Below are 14708 nucleotides of genomic sequence, written 5' to 3'. Positions count from 1 at the left end.
ATCGACTGGTTCAGCAATCCATGAAGAACTAAATAGGGTGAACAATACTTATTCACATTCCTTTTCTCCTTGTCTTCCAGGTCAAATCCCTTTCCAGCCAAAGAGTGCACCTCCTGTTTCATCCTGCACCATCAAGAAGGTATTTCTTTGTGGCTTGGACTGTCCCAGGTCTTACAGCTCCAGGCTGCCTAAACAGCTTGCCTTGCCTCCTTAATTTTTCTAGAGAATCTCTCCTCCTGGAACCTGGAAGTTTATTCCACAAGCCTCTCTTGACAGGCCATGTTGCGTTGATACTCCAAAATTGGGAAAGATAGATTGCTCCTTTGGTGCTTCCTCTTTGTCCCCTGTTTGATCCTTCTCTTGGGTCCCTTCCTACCTCTGGTGTCTTTTGTGCTTTACTATTATTTGGGCATTTACATATGCATTTCTTCTCCCCACCAATTTGCACTTCTCAGCAAATTCCTTGGCTCTCATGACAATTCCTCCTCATGGCTTTACAATTCCTGCGCAACAAGATTTCTCCCTCTTTGAGCTGGCCAGGAGTATTCTTATTAAATTTATAGCCTTGCATGGCTTTTTCCACCCTTTGAAATTATTAAGCTGATCTACTTTCAACCTTGGAATTCTATGTGGTATCTCTCTCATAAATTCTCAAATTAAAACAGGTCCTTCTAAATTCCTCCTCATGGCTTTATAATTCCTGCGCAACAATATTTCTCCCTCTTTGAGCTGGCCAGTAGTATTCTTATTAAATTTATAGCCTTGCATTGCTTTTTCCACCCTTTGGAATTATTACGCTGATATACTTTCAACCTTGGAATTCTATGTGTTATCTCTCTCATAAATTCCCAAATTAAAACAGGTCCTTCTAAAAAAGCTTACATGATTGGACTGTAACCCATAGTAATGTTGGGAAATATTGGGCCTCTGAAATGCCTTTGAAATTAGGGGATTGAAACAAGACAAATGAACTTTAGATAAAAGACTTCCTAAAGATCATTGCAATTTGATTGGACCAATTTTTGAAGCTTGATGTCCATTCCCCTTCAGCTAAGTTCAGTGAATTTGTGTTTAGGTATGATCCTTCTATTCCTCCTCTATTGCAATATTAGCCAATGGGTCTGCTACCATATTTCCTTATCTCTTTACATACTGGAAGCTGAACTCCTTAGACTTTCTAACTGCTTCCCTTGGCCAAGTGAGTTGTACTTCTGAATGCAATGCAAGATTTTTGTTTTGGTTTAAATTTTTAAAACAAATTGTAACATTTCCCTAGAACATGGTCACATGCAAACCTAGATGCATCCTCTGAATTCATGAAGTACTAGGGCCTTTGTGAAGGTACTTTGGACCACTACCAGACGAGTTTCCTTGACTGTGTGATGGTATTTTATCTTTTACAAGCTATTCATGTCTGGAAAACACTTGCAATTCACAATAATTAGGAATTCTATACAAAAGATCATCGGGAAGGTTGTAATCACATTATCCACACTGCATTATTCATTGTTTGAATAGGCTTAGGAATACAAAATACCATTGCATTTCTCTTGCACTACTTAAGGTCCTCTTTCCATTTCTCATCCGATTTCCTTCAAGAATGTTGTACAGACAGTGTGACTCATCCACTGGTGGAGACTTCATTAAAGTAGGCACTCGAAATCCGTGTTTTTGATAACTAGATATGGATAGATAAAGAAGAAAGTAGGCCACCTAGCATGAGAACTATACTGCAATAGCAATTGTCCTGCTGGAAACAATGCATGAAAATTTATAAGCCCCTATTGATGGCCTAATTAAAAAGCAAATAAATCTGGAACATAGATGCAGATGGAACAGAGTCAATCGGAATAAAGATAGAAGCCCCCTTATATATCATAACTACGTGCAAGGGGAGAGAAAAATCCCAATGTCCAATGCGCTGAAACACAGACTTAGAGGCTTTGGCTATTTGCAATAAGGCCCATTCTGGTGCATGGTACGAGGCTTGCAGGAAAGTCTGTTGTTTTTATTTCTATTAAGGGAATCAATAACTGAGTGGATTCATACCCGCTAGGCATGGGTTTGAGTCCATTGGGCTGCCACTATAAACCCTAGGTCCCATGGAGAGGCCCAGCCACATAGAACAGTTAAGTCTGTGAATTCAAATTGAGGCGGGAGCATTAACCCCCTGAGCCTTGTCCTCTTAGTCTAACCCCTGGGGCCCAGAAGTCTGCTATTATTGAGTCACAAGGAGCTTTGAGATAATAATGACTCATATGCTTCGAGATCTCCTTTTCTCTGGCAGAAGCTCGTCTTCTTTTTTATGCCAATGTTTGCATGCTTTGATGTTTGATTAAAGTTGGCTCCAATTTGAATATACATGAATTGAAAATCCTAATTAATGACTAGAGTCATGGACAAAGATTTTCTGAAGACAAAGCATTATTGAGGAAAGCATTATGTGGGAAAGCATTATTGAAGTCGTCTCTCTTGATTATAGCCATACTCAAGTCATTGTTTGTCTGATTTGGTAAATATATAGTATTTGGGTAAATCTTTGGTAAATGGGCTTCCACTTCATTTTTGGACTTATAGGTTCTATATTAGACCATGTGAAAGGAGGTAAAACACCATGTAATTCTTACTTCCAAATGTCAATAATGGACATACAAGTCCCATCATCAAACATTTATCTCAGATTCAGAAAGAGCATGATGATATGTTGCTAATAAAACAATGTAACTGTATTTTTCTGCTTTGGAAGTCTTTTTGTCATTCTTGGAGGCAATTAAAAGAAAATGAATCGTTCTTCTGTGTTTTAAATTTCTAAAATATGTTCTTGTTTGTTATAACAAGTTAGCTTGCCAATTGCAGTGATGGAAACAACCACATTGCTAACTGCCAATTGCAATGATGGAAACAGGTACATTGCTAACTCTTGGTTTGCTCAACCTGCTCCAAAAGACCATCCATGGTGCTCCATGCCAAACCATGTTATGGCTCCCCATATCTCTGGGACTACAATAGATGGCCAGGTGTCCGATTTCATCCAATTTCACCCCTTTGTTTCTAGCAATTTCTTTGATTGACAAACGTACCTCATAAATAATTCAAAAAGTCAATTATATTGCATCATGGTCCATTGCACAAAGCTTTAATGCTGTAATTAATTCATCATTTTTGTCATCTTTGGAAGCAGAAAATAGGAATCATAAAAAGTATAGAGATATTCTTGAGAGTTTTCTGACTAATTGTTCATAAAATCTCTACTTCAGATAATGTATGCAGTTGGAACGCAGGATATTCTAGACAGATACTTCAAGGGAGAAGATTTTCCTTCGTAGAATTATATTGTGAAGGAAAGAAAGTTGGCCAGTCAATACCTATAAACAATTCATGTTGGATGCTAAAGCAGATGATTCATCCTGTTGAAGGCTGCTTTATCTGGAATAACAAGCAAGAGCCAGAGAAGAGCTCGCTTCTCTCAAATAAAACAATGCATCAAATATTGGACTCTCAAATACATTCCTGAGACCAATGATGGTTCAAAGCATTATGCAGGAATGAATGATAAAAGATTAGCATGAAGCTCATTCCATCTTATTGATTTTATAGGTTAGTAGTTTTGAAATAAACAAAATCTAAAATAGAGTGAAGTCAGCGCTTTAGTCCTTTGTGGCTATTGATGCATGAAGTTGGCTCACAGATATTTCCCTTCACAGAATTATATTGTGAAGGAAGGAAAGTTGTCCAGTCAATACCTATAAACAATTCATGTTGGATGCTAAAGCAGATGATTCATCTTGTTGAAGGCTGCTTCATCTGGAATAACAAGCAAGAGCCAGAGTAGAGCTTGCTTCGATATAGTCTCTTCAATATGACATTATTTTTGATATAAATGATTTGCCTGGATTTTATCCTTATAAGTACCACATCATTGTTATCCTAATAAGTATTTTTTTGACTCATATAATCTTATTTTTAATATAAATGGTTTGCTTGTCTTTTAATGGCGGAGTGTTTGAGAGCCCATACATTTGTGGAAATATCAATGGGAGAACCTTTAAATTATATTAGGGGGGCATCCATGATAGAAATCATTACTTGTCCTTTAATGACAGGGAGTATACGAGCTCGCCCATTACATAAAGTTTATGGGGGAGCTGGATGTTTCATTTAGATCTGAATATAAGTTCTTTTACATATGATGTGAAAAGTTGATTTACTTCTATTTTTGTTTTCTGTATTTCAACTTTTCCACACACTATCCTTTTGTCTTCCAATTCTGATTTACAGCCTATTACATCCAAGTACAAGTTAGTTTTAAAAAACTGAGGTGCATGGCAAGTGCATGGAGTACTATAGCATTTTATTTAACAAATGTTTAAAAAAAATACTATAGCAACTTTTTATCCTGCTCATGGAAAAATATCTGGACAAAACCAAAAAACATCATCAAAATAAGTGGGTTACTCAAAAACGTTACAGCAACAGCTTGAATCCACATTTTCTACGACCCTGTACCCTTTCCCTTATTTGATCAAGTTAACGGATTATTATTCCCTTACAAATGGACTTTTTGTGATCCATTATGTAAACAATGATATGCTTGTTATAATCTAAACAAGTATTTTTTTTACAAAGTATTTTGTTAATCACCAGATATCTTTGATTTTTAATGTGGTATATGATGCATTTTCAACAGCTAAAAAAATGGTGTAGCCAATTCGAGAAAGTAGATAACCCTTCATTATTGTCTTACTGTGCACAAGTTTTGTTGTTTTAACTGAACGATTACATCGTTATACCTGTTGGTGTAAAAGCCAAGGTTGTATCATATCACTTGATAAGATGTTCTAGATAGCCAGTTGGAGGAAATGGATGGCTCTTGAAGGCTTTTTTACTGTCGACCAATGTTGCTGTTTTAAATTGAAACGTTACACCATTTACTTATTAGTGCAAGGCTGCATCAGATACTTATTGGTGCAAGGCTGCATCAGATTTATCTGTTTGTTTTTAGTGAGCATCATATTCGAACTCATAAAAAATTATATATGCATTAAACAAATTAGGTACATCTAACCAAATGTATAAGAAAATGAAAATGAAGTCCATGGTAGACTCTCCTCCAAAAATTCTCTGTTTTTGTGTTGTTACATCCAAAGTGCTTATTGATGGTCAAGAAAGGCATATTTAATCAAATAATAGGGCATTTTTATAGAATCTTCCAAAAACTCTATGCTTTGAACCAACTCTATCAAATACAGATATGCTACCTGAACACTTAGAAACAAACATCAAAAGTTGTCTTCTATAATATATGCATAGTGCCTAGTCCTCTCAATATCGTATTTCAAGGAACCTATTTGGGAAACCATGTCCTTGATCAAACTCATTAGGTCTACCTGATTAACATGTAGAATACAAAGCTTTTTCAGGTTTGGAAATGTATCTACTATTCTTTTTAGCTCATTATCTAACTCATAAACCATTTCAGAATCCGTTTGAATGCAATCAATAATGTCTATGACAGATTTGGACATCTCAATATGATGAAGTTGTATCATGTTCTTTTGACAATAAAAATCAGATGAAATAGTATTTGAGAGTTCATTGAGATTGGTATGCAAAGAATTTTGCATGCTACTTGTTTCTTTTGCTTAAGGATCTCCACATCTTACAGAACTTCTTTTCACATTCAAGTAAAATGACAAATCACTGGACACAAACATAGAGTTGAACAATAAAGAGACCTTCTTAGTTCTTGACTGAAGTGCATTTTGCAGATTATCCTTTGTTTTGATGTCAATGTTGTTAGGTACCCCACCCAGAACAGTCTTAGACTTGAACCTTGGAATATCTGATATACCAACACTTTTGGAGAGCTCTGGACCATTATTTTCAGGTTGATTATCCTGGTGCTTATCAAAATACTCCAATATATTCAAAAAAGTTGAAGTCACTTTCAAAGAAGGATCTGTAAAATTAATCAATTTGCAGTTGTCTTCATCTTGTATATCTTTCTGAAGAGGAAAACAACTATGATTGTTGCAATCCCCTCCCTGTGAGTGATGGAAATCCAAATAAATCCATTCACTTGCAAATGTAGAATGCTCTTTTTGTTGATGGAGAAGCATTTTTGTAACAAATAAGGCTATAAGTTATTTTTTAGCATCATAAAACATGGGAGTTGGTAATGACTTGTAGGTGTTGTCAATTAAGGTTAGCTTAGGTACAACTACTAGTTCATCAAAAGATCCATGTGATATTAATTTGGACTCATTTGATTTTTCCATAGTAACATCTATTGTTTCCATCAATTCTACGAAGATTTCAAATGTTCTTAAACGTACATAGCATGCATTATCTTATCTTGTGAAGATAAGAAAAAAAAGCTCGTGTACATGATTGGCAGACCAAAACTCGAAAATAGAAAACACAATAAACATATGACCATGTTCTCGAGTTGAATTTCAATAACAGAAATGTATAATTTGGCACCCAACACAGCATATGCTATTAAGAAGAGTACTTGCATAATTGAACCGGGATTGGTCTAGAGAAAAGGTAACCAGTACCGACATCCATTCCGCCATGGAAACTTTGAGGCAATGTTGCATGAAAATATGGAATGAATTTTGAAATAAGCTGGAAAGTGTTATGAACTCCGAGTTCCACCAACTCAAGTAAGTATTCAAGAAGGAACTCTAACCAGAGGTACATGTAGCAGACTAAACATACAAAGAACTCAGCCCAAAACCTAGGCCTTGATCTTTCTCATTATCATAACTTCAACCTTGAGTAACCATACCTAAAACACGTTTTTAGCTAGCAGAAGAAGGTGAATATCAGCAAAACTTGAACTACTCCCCCGAAACGTCACTGCAAAAGTTACCTGTGTGCTACTACACCATTTGGCATTAACCCAGTGGAATGCTGGAGGTACCAATTCACACCTTGATATCAAACCGGTAAAGATGCCCATCATCAAAAGGGTAGGTAGCTCATTGGTAGAGCAGGTTCTGCATTAAATTCCTAGCAAGCCCAATTTTCACCAGAATGAGTTTGTAGACAATGCAATAGAAGCACAAAAGACAAAGAACACTCTACATTGAGGCCACGCTCACAAAACTACTCACATCAACCACAAAAATAGCTAACAACCACTTTAGACCACAACAACTGCAATGAGGCCAGTTCATCCCCTTACAAATTACTGGAATTCGATGCTCCATCTACCTTCAAAACTAACAAAAAATCCCACTTACAGTCGCTTTAATGAAGTGAAGGAAAAATGTCGCTCTTTTTTATCAGAGGCTTCAGCTCTGCCTTCTGATCCGAACCTAAGATATATCATTCAGAATGAGCTTTCTTTTGTAAACGAGGATTGGAAGCAAAACAAGGGTTCTGCTCGTGTTATGCCATTTATTAATTCCAATAACACCCTCCCCCAAAAATTCTTGTGTGTAGAGTCATTGGGTTTACTATGGTAATGTCTGTAACATTTTGCAATCTTTTCTTTGTTGGCTTATGGTTTAGTGGTTAAGTAGTTGAGACATGGCATCACCATGTTAATGACCCAAAGTCAAATTTAGATCAGAGCCTTAAATTATAAGTTGGTTGAATTTTATGAGATTTATATGCAATATTAATTCAATAATTAATAAAAAATAGTGTGAGGCACCCTAAATCAACTTCTGTTTAGAATTTCATTTCTGCCACATATTTGCATCTCATTTAGATTTGCCCATTCCCATGTAGTGTGTTCCTATTAATATTTTTTATAAATTAATAATTATATTAAAAAAATCAGTATTTTAATTTAATTTTTAATATATATATATATATATATATATATATAATATTTAAATTCAAAATTTAATAAAATAAAACATATAAATTTTTATAAGTTAAATAAATTATTATTATTATTATTATTATTTTGAAATATAAATTTAAATTTGAAAAATAAAATATATGTATTTTATAAATTAATAATTATATTAAAAGAAAATTTTATTGGATATTTTAGTTCCAATTTTAAGAAATAGAATGTAAAATTACTGATTTGGGATAATTTTGATGTGTATAACTAATGTAGTTCAAATGTAAATGGAATTATAATATATTAGAGTTTTTTAAAGTTATTTTTGCATAGGCATTGAAATCAAGTCCTTGCTATTTATTTGCATAGATCAAAACTTTTCCAATCAGTGAAACTCAAATTAATGGAATTCTAAACCTTAACACTAATTTGAATTCAATATTTTTATTTGAATTTACTTATATTTAAACTAAGTTGCAAGACTAACTACTATATAGCGCTTGTTATATTCAATTTTAGAATAAACTATTGTTCACTATAAACTTTTAAATATATGCGTTTATGAAATAATATGTTATTTTATGACTTAAACCATGATTACATTACATGAACTTCTAATGCTTAACAAATTTAACAAAAACAATTTTATATTAAATGTCATGTAACTTATAAGTTTAAGGTGCAGTTTAATTGTGATGTAAGTCATGTGAAAATTGAGAAATCTAGAGTTTCAAATTTTTAAGTTATGACCTAGTTTATAGAAAAGATGAAAAATAATCGATATCTAAAAATTTACCTCTCAAGTATTTTTTGGTTATGACCCACTTAATAGAAAGTGAGACAAACCACAGATCTCCAAAAATTTACATTTCAGATAGCTATTAAATTCCTGGGTTATTTTTTTTTTTTAAACCACATGGTGAATCGGTAACTGTGAGTCCTAATCTATGGGAGACCAAGGATCAATCCTCGTAGCTGCCACTATAACACCAAAAGTACATCCAACTACCTGCAAGTCATATACTAAGATCCTATGATTTTAGCAAAGCAAGACTCTTGTGCCCCAAAGCGGGATGGGGAATCTACTTCTCAAACCTATTAAATTCCTCCGCTATTAATAACAAAAATAAAATAAAATGAAAGGTCATGCGACGCATAACAAAGGGATTTAACATTTTGGTACTGAAGTAAATGGAGGATGCATGCATGTTTACCACCTAAATACACCTCCACTTTTTTACAAGTGCAGGTTGCTCATACCTTATTTTGGTGGATTAAAGAAACGGCATATGCAAATTATTATGAACAAGATTGAGCAAGTGGCGTGCTGAACATTCAAAGAGGCAAAGAGCTAGTAAATATTTATTTGCCTTCTGAAGACCTTAGAAGTTGGAAGTGTCTTAGCTCATATGGATGAAAATAAGCATGTTCATATGTCACACTCCCATACTAAAGTAAATATTTTTTTTTTGATGGTTTAGGGTATTAATTACCTTACGATGACTCTACATATTCTCCACATTAATATTCTTGTAAATACATTACTGCAGCATGATTTTAAGTTTTACCTCTACGCATATATGGTTACACATATACTTGTACACACTTATTGATAACATATAATATACTCGTACACACTTATTGATAACATATATTTCATTTGCATAATGGTTATAATGCATTATATTCACTTTCATTATACATATATCACCTTAAAGGATTCGCTGCTATATATATTCGTGGACCAGTTACTCATAGACATATTCTAAAATTGAACACGGAACATATACAATGCACAGTTTGCGATAGCGTATTAATGGCAACAGCTATAATACTCTGATTTCCATATCCCGAAATCTCTGCGTTTATGATACTTGTCCGGCCTCGGCATCGGAAACCAGTTGTCAATACCAGCGTTGTCCATCTGGATGGATAGACGGTTCGATGGCATGCGGCCATGTGCGCCCGGTGCTCCAAGCGTCTACGGCCTGACACCTCGGGCATTGCTGTTTTCGCGCCTGAAGGTTCCCGAGACCCACCGGCTATCGAACGGCGATAAGGGCACATTGCGGATCGATGGTTAGGAATGCGCCACGAAACGGTAAAAGGGAAAAAGATATTTAATAACAGGTCTCTCCTTCTGTCGGGTTCTAGTTTTCATTTTTGTATGAGTTTGCATCGCTACCGCACTGTAACATTTTGTTTGTTTCGCCATTCTTTCTGCTGCCATCAATACCACGCTTTGGTTCAGGTATGCGGCTATGGTGTTCAGTTGGTCTTTTCCTCACGCTTACAATTACTGGTTACATCGCTTAGGCGATTCCATTCTGGTTAACGTCGGTATTAGTTTTCCCCTTTTTATTTTATTACAATCCTTCAATGATTTACACAGATTCTCAATTTACTAATTGGTTGATGTTTTCAGGTAGATGGCTCATCGCTGATCCATTGAAGACAAGGAATTTCTTCACTCTGCCGGCAGCCCATTACCAGGTAAGTTTAAATACTGCCGCGACTTCCTATATTCGACTCATCCGAAGCAATGGCTGAACCTTTACTCCCTTGGGCAGGGATGTCGGTCATTATCTCTTCGAGTTCGGTCCCTGCACAAGTTCAGGGTTCTTCCAGATGACAGTCAGGTTTCTTGCCCTGCTTAGGCGGAACACCTCTGTCGGGAAGCACTGCGTGCTGAGCTTTGATTGTTTAACTGTGACTCACTTAGCATGTATATCTAGCGTTTTAGCCATGAAGCTTGTTCTCTTTTGAACGCAGACAGTGGTTATTGACTGAACTATGGTACTGAGCTGTGAGGGTTTGATTCTGGATTAAAACTTGTTGAGATATCATATGTATAAGATACGGGTAACTCCGTAAGTTCAATTCTGTTCATAATGTTTTTCTTCGATTAACCGTCTTCTCTGAACGGGTTTTATTTACAGTTTCAATGTTTGATTTGTAATATCTATTTGGCAGAGTAAAACTACTGTTATTGTCTTTCCGTTTTAATGATGAATCCATATAGTTATATTTCCGACTTTGGTGCCCCCTGCTGGCTAGCACAAGCTTCAGCCCAGCTAGAGTAGCATATCCAGAGCGGGGGTTTACTAGTAAGCTTGGCTGAGGATGCATGTAACCACGGTTATCATGCCACTTCCTCGGCATTCATACTCATTTGTTTGTGTCGTTAACCGTGAATGTGTATATATATTTAATCTGCTCACGCGACACAGCTATATGTTTATCAGGTAATGTTACAGTGTGGTCCTGTTTTGTTCTCAATCTCTGTGATTCTCGCAGTCCTCTTGACCGGGGTTTAATATATGTATCATTACTTTTCTATGACTAATGATACAGCTTGTCTACGGATTCGTTTGGTCTGCGAGATATACCAGACTCGCCTTATGGATATATGTCGTGATTTTATGTGCATAATACAGTCTTTTTGCAAAGAACGCTTGTTCATTTCCTTTCGTTTCTTTCTGTACATTAAGATTTCTAGTTCTTTACTTCGACACTTAAATATAAATAGAGGGTTTTACAGTATCACTTCTATTCGTAAATTCTTGCTATCACCGAAGTAACAATGACCTGTTTATTCCGTTTTCTACTTTTATTTCAAATGAGGAATGCAAGGAATTTTAATGTTCTTTCCTACAGAATGCAAGTTTGTTTCGGTCTCTGTCTGTAATACAGAAGTTAATGTTCTTTTCTTGTTTCTGTTAAAGAAGAATAGTCAGATGTTTTCCCGCTATTTCTATTTTCTTAGCATAGAACAATACAAGAGACATCTCAGCAGATTTATATATACATAGTAAGCCATACCTGCTTATCTGCAAACCTACTTGTAATGCTTGTCAATCCACCCGTCCGTAGGAAGATTCTTCACGATCTTCCACCCCCAAGCACTTGCAGACCCTCTTGACTGCAGTTTCTCTGGCTTTTGCCAGATCTCGCTATCTGGTCCTAACCAGACATAGCGCATACAGGAAAATTCCTTTCCTTTTTCCTATGCCATCTGATCATAACCAGACATAGCATAACTTTTTTTTCTGCCATCTGATCCTTACCAGACTTGGCAATCTTTCCCCTTTTCCTCTGGGGACTCAACTACCTCCTGAAGGTAGTTAGGGTTTTATTTTTAACTGCCTCCACAGTTATTAATCATGATTAATCATATGCTCAAATCAAATAGTACTAACACAATTTTTAATTATCATAATACTAGCAACAGAGTTATGTACTTTCCAAATAAAGTCTTTGTTCATAGTTACTTTTACTATTTACTAATATTAACTTTTCACGAGGGATGCTACATCTCCCCCCCCTTAAAGTCTACATCGTCCTGATGTTTGCTGCTCATTCAAAAACAATCTGGGATAAGTATCCCTCATAATCTGTTCATTCTCCCAGGTGGCCTCATCAGGCCCAAAGTGCTGCCACTGCACTTTAACCTGGCTGATGACCTTTTTCCGCAGCTCGACTCTTCTCCGATCTAATATGTTCACTGGTTCGACCAGGAACTCTCCTTCCGGTTCCACCTGAAACACATAATAATCAGATTAGCTGCTTACTAGCATTCTATTTCAGTTTACATTATTTAACAGTCTTCCCTTACCTGAATGTCCTGCCAACTTATTATATGCCTAGGGTCATAAACATATCTCTTTAAAACTGATACATGGAAGACATTATGAACCCGGATATGGCTGGGCAGGGCGAGCTGGTAAGCTACCGGCCCTACTCGTGCCAGAATTTGGAATGGTCCACAAAAACGCGGTGCCAATTTGGCACAAGCATTCCATTGGAGGGTACTTTTTCTAGCTCGTATTCTGATGTACACATGCTCACCCACTTGGTACTCTTTAAATGTTCTCTTCCGATCTGCAAAATTCTTCTGCCTGTCCTGAGCCATCTTTAGATTAGCTCGAACCTTTTTCACCATGACTTCCATCTCCTCCAACATCTCAGGGCCCAGCAAGAATTTATCCTCCGGTCCACCCCAACTGGAGGGTGTGCGGCATTTCCGGCCGTAAAGCACTTCGAATGGGCTCATCCTCAAGGATGCATGATAACCATTGTTATAGGCGAATTCCACTAGGTGTAAATACTCCTCCCATCGCGTAGGTTGCTGCATCACGTAAGACCTCAGCATGTCTTCCACTACTTGATTCACTCGCTCAGTCTGCCCGTCAGTTTGCGGATGATATGTGGTGCTGAAGTTCAACTGAGTTCCTAGACCTTCAAATAAGGTCCTCCAAAAAGCTGAGGTAAATTTAACATCACGGTCAGATATTATTATTTTTGGCAGCCCATGAAGTTTAAATATATTTTGCATGAAAATGTTTGCGATTTGAGCTGCACGATAAGTGGATTGAACCGGTATGAAGTGAGCTGACTTGCTGAGTTTATCTACTACTACCATTATAGAATCATTGTTCTTTTTGGATTTTGGCAAACCTGTAATAAAGTCCATGGTTATGGTCTCCCATTTCCATTCTGGTATGGGTAATGGCTGTAGTAACCCCGCAGGGTGCTGATGTTCAGCCTTCACCTGTTGACACTCTAAGCAGCGCGCCAGGTATTCTATCACATCCTTTTTCATGCCTGGCCAGTAGTACTCCTTCCTTAGCGAGGTGATTAATTTCTGGTAACCAGGATGTCCTGCATAAGGACTTTTATGATATTCATCCAGAATCTTTTCTTTAATGCCGCTCTGATTGGGTACATAAATCTTCTTCTGGTAGCACAAAATTCCGGCTGCATTCAAGGTGTACCCTTGTTGTATTAAGCGGGTATCTGAATTCTGTACCAATTGCTTCTTTTGCAAGTAAATCTGATCTTGTGCAGCAGCCTCGTCAATCTCTTTGTCAAGGGTGGACCATCCTTGACTAATACCAATTTCATAAATGCAGTGCACTTTTCGGCTCAGTGCATCAGCTACTCTGTTTTCTTTTCCCTTTAAGTGTTTAATTTCGAAATCGAAATTTCCCAAAAAGTCCACCCATCTTGCTTGTCTTGCGTTTAAAGTCGGTTGACTAAAGTAACTAGTCAAGCTGTGGTGATCCGTCATCAGCAAAAATTTTCTCCCCACTAAATAATGGCGCCACATCTTTAATGCATGAATCACCGCGGTTAATTCCAGATCATAGGCAGAATATTTCTGCTCATGTTCTTTTAACTTTCTGGATTCATATGCAATTACTTTACCTTCCTGCATTAGCACTCCACCCACGCCCTCCTTACTGGCATCCGTGCAAACTACATATTCCTTTTCGGGATCTGCCACACACAATACAGGTGCGGTGGTAAGTAGATGTTTGAGCTGTTCAAAACTCCGTTGACAGTCTGCTGTCCATTTAAATATTTTTCCCTTCTTTTGCAAGGAGGTGATAGGGTAGGCAACTCTGGAAAAACCTTCTACAAACCGCCGATAATATCCAGCCAGCCCCATGAAGGATCGAATATCTGCTACATCTTTGGGTGTTGGCCATTCCATTATAGTTTTGATCTTTTCGGGGTCTACAGCTATACCCTCCTTCGTAATAATGTGGCCCAAATATTGGATCTGTTCTTTATAAAAATCACATTTGCTGAATTTACCATATAATTGATGCTCCCGTAATGTCTGTAACACTATCCTCAGATGTTCCTCATGCTCCTTGATATTCCGGGAGTATATAAGTATATCATCAATGAAGATCAATACAAATTTGTCTAGGTATTGATGAAATACACTGTTCATCAAACACATGAATGTCGCAGGTGCATTAGTTAATCCAAAAGGCAGTACCACAAACTCGTAGTGTCCGTAGCGAGTACGAAAAGCTGTCTTGGCTATGTCCTCATCTTTAATTCTGATTTGATGGTAACCCGATCTTAAATCGATCTTTGAGAAGATTGT

The sequence above is a fragment of the Pinus tabuliformis genome, chromosome Q (genome assembly GCF_031772625.1).
Source record: "Pinus tabuliformis cultivar Carrire ecotype Pingquan chromosome Q, CPIR1, whole genome shotgun sequence".
Classification (NCBI taxonomy): Eukaryota; Viridiplantae; Streptophyta; class Pinopsida; order Pinales; family Pinaceae; genus Pinus; species Pinus tabuliformis.
This window is presented reverse-complemented; position numbering follows the sequence as displayed.